Here is a 6,963-nt window from a genome sequence, read left to right as displayed (position 1 = left end):
GAACTCCTTGGAAAGACCCACATTAGAAGACCTGTTCTGTGATCCTTGGGTGCAGGATATTCCTCGGCCCTAGAAGAAGGGAGAGAGCCACAGGCACCCTTTGATCCAGGGCCCTGGTAAGTTGCAGCTCCACACATGCCTTGGCAATCAGAAGCAAAGGAACCCAGACCTTTTTGTGCTGCCTGTGTCACTGCATGGGGGTCATGGGATGGGCACACGCAGCCCTTGTGCTGCAGCTGAGCTGCTCTGCCCAGCACTGGTGGCCGCCATCCAAGCTGGTTTTGCTTGTGCTGGTTCCCTGACAGCTGGGGCCCTGGGCAGAGCCCTGAGAGCCTGGTGTCCCCCCAGGGAAGGAGAAGGAGCCCCTGGAGAAGCTGTACCGGGTGGGGATGCTGCTGCTGCTGCTGCTGCTGCTGCTGCTGCAGCTGCTGGAGACAGCCAGGATGGCACCAAGGATGAGAAGCTCTTCCTCAGTCTGGCCACTGGAGGCTGAAGGTGATGGACTTTGATTCTGGCACCTTCTTCAAAGCCAGACTCCACAGGGAATTTGCAGTTGAGTCCCCACCCAGGGAAATGCTGCCAGATTTGGGCATGGCCCAGCCTGGCTGGGAAGCAGAGGTTCCCCCTTTGCTGGGGCAGATGCAACTCATTCTTCAGTCGCTGCCCAGCTGCTTTTGGCAGGGCTGGGGCATGGGCTGGGCTGGGTACAAATGGGAGTGGGCTCCTGGCCCTGCCAACAGCCCCCAGCAGCCACCGTGGCCTGGGCTGGGGCTGGGGCTGGGGCAGCCAGCCCGACACAAACAAAGCCCCATGCTGGGAGCAGAGGTGGGACTCCAGAAGCTGTGCAGGGGCTGCTTTGCTCTGCAGGCAAGGAAGGGCTGGGCTGCTGCACTGCCCTTGTTTGCTTTGGGATCACCGTGATTTTGGGGGGCAGTGCAGGGTGGAAGAGGGAAAGTGTGGGCTTCCCTCAGCCATGGCTGGGTTTTTCCCTACCATGTAGGAGTTGGGCCTTCCTCAAGGCCCTGACAGAGATAAGAGTTTTTCCTGTTTTTCTTGTTTTCCCTTTTTGTCTGTAATCTCTTTTCAAGAATGTGTTGTTTGTTTTTCCAGAGGAAGCGTTCCAGGTGGTCCAGTGCAGATGGGGAAGTGCTTGGGAGCAACTGTGGCGTGGATGGGCGGTGGCCTTGGAGAAGGCTGAGGACGTGGTTTGGGAGCAGCTTTTCTTGCAGCCGTGGCTGGCGTGAGGTGGGTCCCTGTGTGCTTGGCAGGGTGGGATCAGAGCTTTTGGGAGATGGCAGCGAGCACAGGAGCATCCTGCTCTGGGCAGCTGCTGAGGGCTGGATGTGCCGTGGCTGGCTGCAGGCTGGGCACATGTCCTGCCCTCCTGCTCTGCTGCCAAAGGCAGCAGGGATGGGCAGCTCTGGGCACAGCTCTGGGCACAGCCAGCATGGCCTGGGCACCGCAGGCCTTGGCACAAGGGCACAGGAGCCCTCAGCTGACGGGCACTTTCTGCTTTCTCTCCTTGCAGCCGGGCTCTGCGGCTGCTGAGGCTGCTCTGGGCTCTGCCAGGGCTCTGCTGGGCTCAGCCCTGGGCCCAGCTGGGCTGGCTCTGCCCTCCCATTGCTCTGACAGCTTTGCATCAGACGAGCCCCTTGCGAGCACAGCGCCTGAGCTTTCTGCTTTGGCAGCTGAGTGAGACTCTGCTGCAGGCCCAGAGATTGCAGCTGGGGACACACATCCAATTGGCAAGAACCCAAACCCTCCACAGTCCCAGCTGAACGCCTGGATCTGCACAGGGTGTTTGTCTGTCCCATTCTTCCTTCTTGATTGCCTGGAATTGTGCAATTGCACTTTCTTCCTCCTCTAGAAGTGCCTGAGTGGGCCAAAGCTGGCGAGTGGGCCGTGTTCCTGAGGCAGTGCAGTCTGGAGCTGATGGATGGAGAATTGTCTTTCTGCACTGCCAAACCAGAGCAAAAAGCCCTAAGTGGGACTTTGTGTCTCTAAGAAATCCCTGACAGTTTCAAAGGGAATGTGCAGCTCCTTGCCAGGCTGAGAAGGAAGGGCATCTTCTAAAGGATTTGGGCTTTGACAGAGTTTCCATTCCCAGTCCTGCTTGGAGCGGGAAGGGCACAAAGCAATTTCCTCTTGCTTTGAGCACAATTTCAAATGGCAATGTTGGAAACAAAGCCCAAAATCTTTTAAAAGGCTGCTGGGGTCAGGAAGATGGATCCATGCCTTCAGCACATTTACAATGAAAATAATTGACTTCTCTTTTTGGAAAGATCATTTACCTCTTAATGCAAAGTTACAGAAGTTTTTCACTAACACTTGGGTTTTGTTTTCATCTTTCACATTTTATATAGTTTTTTTTCTTTTTCCTTTTTTTCCTTTAAATAGAAAACATGTCCTACAAAAGGAGTGTCCTTTGCTCCTGGTTCCTGTGTGGAGCAGCTCCCTTGCTGCTGGCTGAGCTGCTCAGGCAGAGCCCGGCAGCTCCTGGCCCTGCAGGGCTGAGGCTTTTCCCCGTTGCTGGGCACAGACTGATGGAGCAGCACTGCTGAACACGGGCACACACAGAGGGCCCAGCAGCAGCTGCCTTTGGCCACCTGAGGCTCCAAGGCCCAACCTCTGAGCAGCCAGGGCTGGAAGAGACTGGCAGCATCTGATCCCTGACTCTGGGCCAGGGCTGCACAAATGACCCCACAGCAGCAGCAGCAGCAGCAGCAGCAGCAGCAGCAGCAGCAGCAGATGGAGCTGACTTTCAGCACAGCCCCTGGCCCTGTTCCCTCCCGTGTGCAGCGGTGTCACAGCAGCCTGAGGCACCTGGGAGCCCCCAGTGCCAGCAGGGACTTGAGATGGCAGCCCTGGGCTCCTGGAGGCTGTGCAAGGAACGCAGCTGGGCACTCCCTGTCCATGGGGAGCTTGCAGATGGAAAAGGCTGCTGTGCCCAGGCAGCTCCAAGGGCACAGAAAGGAGGCTCTGGAGCACTGGATCTGTGCCAGTGCCACAGTCCTGGGCAGCAGCCAGCCAGCCCTGGGGGAACAGAGGGCACAGCAAGAGGGACAGAAGCAGGCAAGGGCAGAGACTGGGAAGAGGCAGGCCCGCGAGCAGGAACAGCTGCTCCATTGCACTCTTGGAGAAAGCTCTTGGCTGCTTCAAAGCGCTGAAAGGCGTGAAGGGCAGAGAGGAGGCCACAGCAAACAATGCTCCTGTTTGCACAGCCTCCCCTCTGCGTGTCCCAGAAGGAATTGCATGGACTGGATTCGTCTCTCCGAGTGCTCTCGTTCAGCATGAGCAGCTCAGCACCAGCAGCTGAAGGAGCTGAAGCCTCAGGCCACAGGAGCTGGGCAAGAGGGAACTTCTGGAGCAAAGTAATGCTGCTGAAATAGCCCCAGCTGAATGCAGCGGATCTCATCATGGAATCACAGAATCCTTTCTGTTGGAAAAGCCCTCTGAGCTCACCCAGTGCAGCCGCTCAGCCAGCAGTGCCAAGCCCAGCACTAAAGCACGTCCCTGAAGTGCCAAGGCCTGGACAGCAGCCCTGAGTGAGGCCTGGACAGCAGGCCCTGAGCCAAAGGTGGCCTCTGGAGGAACCTTCCAAGCAAAGGTTATCTTTGTATCTGCTCCCTGCTGAGATATGCATGGTCATTAGCACTGTGATAGATGTAGCCACTCCTTAGTGAAACATGGATGGACCTTTGTGTATTGAGAAGCCAGAGAAGGCCATGAAATCTGACATCTGGCCTTGTGTGGGGCTGAAGGATCAAAGTCAGCTGCCTTGGCTCCTCCTTGAGGCCTGGCCAGGCTTTGGGAGGGAGCCAAGGGGAGGATGAAAGCAGATGTTGGCACACTAGCAGTGCTGTCAGTTTGTTCATGCAGCATTGCCAGAGCTGGGCCCTCTCCCAGCGGGCCTGGAGCCTCAGCTGGGGCTGGAGGCACCTGCAGGAATTGCCAGTGCCCAGGAGTGGCTCTGCAGCCCTTGGCTGTGACAGCTTCCCCAGCTGCTGTGTGCATCTGGGGGATGGGAAAGGCTGAGGGGAAATGCTGCTGCATCTTTCCTAATCACTGCAGGCAATCTTTGGTGGGGATGATTGGGTGCATTGCTGAGCTGCTCCTTTTGTGATTCTTTGCTGCTCTGAACTGCAGGAAATGACACTGATTCCTCCAGCTGGAGTCTGTGTCTTTGGTGCTGACTTTGCCCACTGGTCAAACCAAACTGGCCCAGTCTGGCCAGATCCCAACCAAATGTCACTTGTTCAATGTCAATGTGAGGCATCAGTGCCATCAGAAATTCCCAGATGGGAAGCCCTTCCCTGGAGTTCCCTGGCTCTGGAGTGGGCTGAGGTGGGAGCCCCGTGGGAGCAGTGGGGCAGTCGGGTAAAAGAAGCTGCAGCCCTGAATGTCTTCAAATGCATCCAAAAATTGTACATGGAAAAGGAAAAGAACTTGTGGGTTTGGGCAGACAAAGATGAATTTGTTAAGAGTCCATTGGAAACAGCAGCTTCAGAAGGAACAATTATTGTTGGAATGCTCCCACATGGAGCAAGAGAAGAAGGTTTTAATCTTGAGCTCAGCTGCATTTGTACCAGTGAAATATCAATATAATAAATAACTATATGTATTAATTGTATACTAAGACCTTAATATATATATATAGTTGTGTATTTATATATATATATATTATATATATATATGTCTGTATTTATCTGTCTATATGTATATCAATATGTATATCTACATATGAAATAATAATAATGTGATAGGATATTGTTTTACACATGCTGCCAGACCAAATCTCCCTGTTTGCCCCAAGGGCCCCTTTGGCAAATGCTCTGATCCACGGGGCTCCATGGGAAGGCTGCTGTGACACTGAGGGACTTGCACAGGAATTGCATCCAGGAGCCTGGGAGCCCCTCAGGGACTGGGACCCGGCCCCTTCCAGCCAGAGGGGAAAGGGCCCCCCAAGCCTTGTTAGCCCCAGACAACATGGTAAAGCTGAACAGCAAAGGGCCTGGGGGCATTATTCTGGAATTAAAAAGGTGCCAGCTCCATGGACAACAGAATTCTTGTTCCTAACTCCAAGGAGATTGAGAAAAAAGAATGAAGAACGGTGTCACTAAAGTACTACTGATGTGTGTAAGGTGTACCTTGATAGTCAGCCAGAATCTTTGTCTGCCACAAACACCTCTAGTGTTTGACCAAGGGGTTAGTCATCAAAATGTAATGATGAGTTCTGATGGATTGCTGAGCTTATCCTTTTGTAATTCTTTGCTAATGATGATGTGCTTTGCTGAGCTTATCCTTTTGTAATGCTTTGCAGCTGTGCATGATATAAATGCCACAATTCCTTCAGTTGGTGTCTGTGTCTTTGGTAGTGACCCTGCCCACTGGTGAAACAGGGCCCCCTCTTGCCTAAGTGTTAGCTGGGAAGGCAAAAAGCCTCCCTCCAAAATTCCCCCCTTGCTCCTTGTTCCCCCCTTCATAGCCTGAGCATGATGTGCTCTGGTCTGGGCTGTGCCCGGGGTCAGCTGGGGTCACCTGTCCTGGCTGTGTCCCCTGCCAAGCTCCCCCGCAGCCCCAGCCCCTCCCCAGCGTGGCTGGACGAGGGGCAGGACAGGCCTTGGCTGTGCTGCAGCTCAGCAAGAACAAAACCATCTCTGCGTGCTCAGCGCTGTGCTCAGCACCCGGCCCAGCAGTGTCTCAGTGCCAGGGGCTGTGCCCTCAGTGCCTGCCAGGGCTTTCCATGGCAACTGCCAGGCCAGGTGCCCCAGGTGTCCCCCCCAGTGCCGGTTGCCATGGAAACAGTGCCCAGCCCTGCCCCTTTCTGTCTGGTTGACCTGGCCTTTGGCCCTGGCAGTGCCCTTGGCTGCTGGTTCCTGGTGCCCGAGCGGCCAGCGCGGCACAGGGCAGGTGGCCATGGCACAGCCCCCAGCAAGGGATCCCCTCTGGCTCTGGGCACTGACACCAGCCCTGAGCAAGGGGCCCAGGGCAGCTTTCCATGGCCGCCAACCATCACAATGCTTTTGCCCAGAAAAAGGTACTTGGACATCCATAACTCTTTGTTCTTATTGTCTCGTATTCTCCTAAATCCTAATTGTCCAAATTTTTATTACTTTAATTATATTACTGTTTTATAAAGCAATTTAATTGTTTTATAACAATTTTTTAAAAGTTTAAAAACAAGTGATTGGTGTTTTTCACACAGTGCCCAACACACAACATCCCATGTACTGATGTTTCTGGGGGAGCCATTTACAACACCGCGGGGTCACAGGATGTGAAAAACGCCAATCACTTGTTTTTTAAATTTTTAAAAGTTTCATAGTTAGAAAATAGCAATATAATTTGAGTAAAAATAACTTGGATAATTTGGATTAGGACAATATGAGGCAATACCAAGAAAAAGTTATGGACATCTGGGTACCTTTCTCTGGGCAAAATAAGCCTGAAAAAAGACACACTTTAAGAGAGGATTAACCCTTAAAAACAATAACCTGTTGCATATTCATACACCTCATACATGATGCATAAATTCCATTCAAACCAAGGAGTCTGTTCAGTGTCAACTTCTTCCTGTGAATCCTGATGGCGTCTTCAAGGCTGAGCAGGCAGGAAGAAGTTCGTTTCCTCTGATAGGAAAGCAATAAATTCTCTTTCTCTGAAAGATTTAGGTGTCCTGTGGCTGCTATCTTGCTGCAAGTCCTTTCTTTAAAAAAAAAGTATCTCACATAGCATAGTTTTTATTTTAACATTATGTTATACCCTAAAACTAGATTTAACACACTACTTAAGAAAATTAATACAGCATAACTTTCTGACATAAATACATATAATATTGATTTGAGTATTTGCGAAAAGCCAGTCATAAAATACGCATTTTTCACACAGGAGGACTGGGCTCCACCAGTTATTCCCCGTACAGACGGGACCTCCCCTTCCCCTCAGACCTCTCCCGCCTTCCCC

Source organism: Agelaius phoeniceus, chromosome 34 (genome assembly GCF_051311805.1).
Source record: "Agelaius phoeniceus isolate bAgePho1 chromosome 34, bAgePho1.hap1, whole genome shotgun sequence".
NCBI lineage: Eukaryota > Metazoa > Chordata > Aves > Passeriformes > Icteridae > Agelaius > Agelaius phoeniceus.
The sequence above is the reverse complement of the archived record's forward strand: the minus strand, read 5'-3'. Positions refer to the sequence as shown.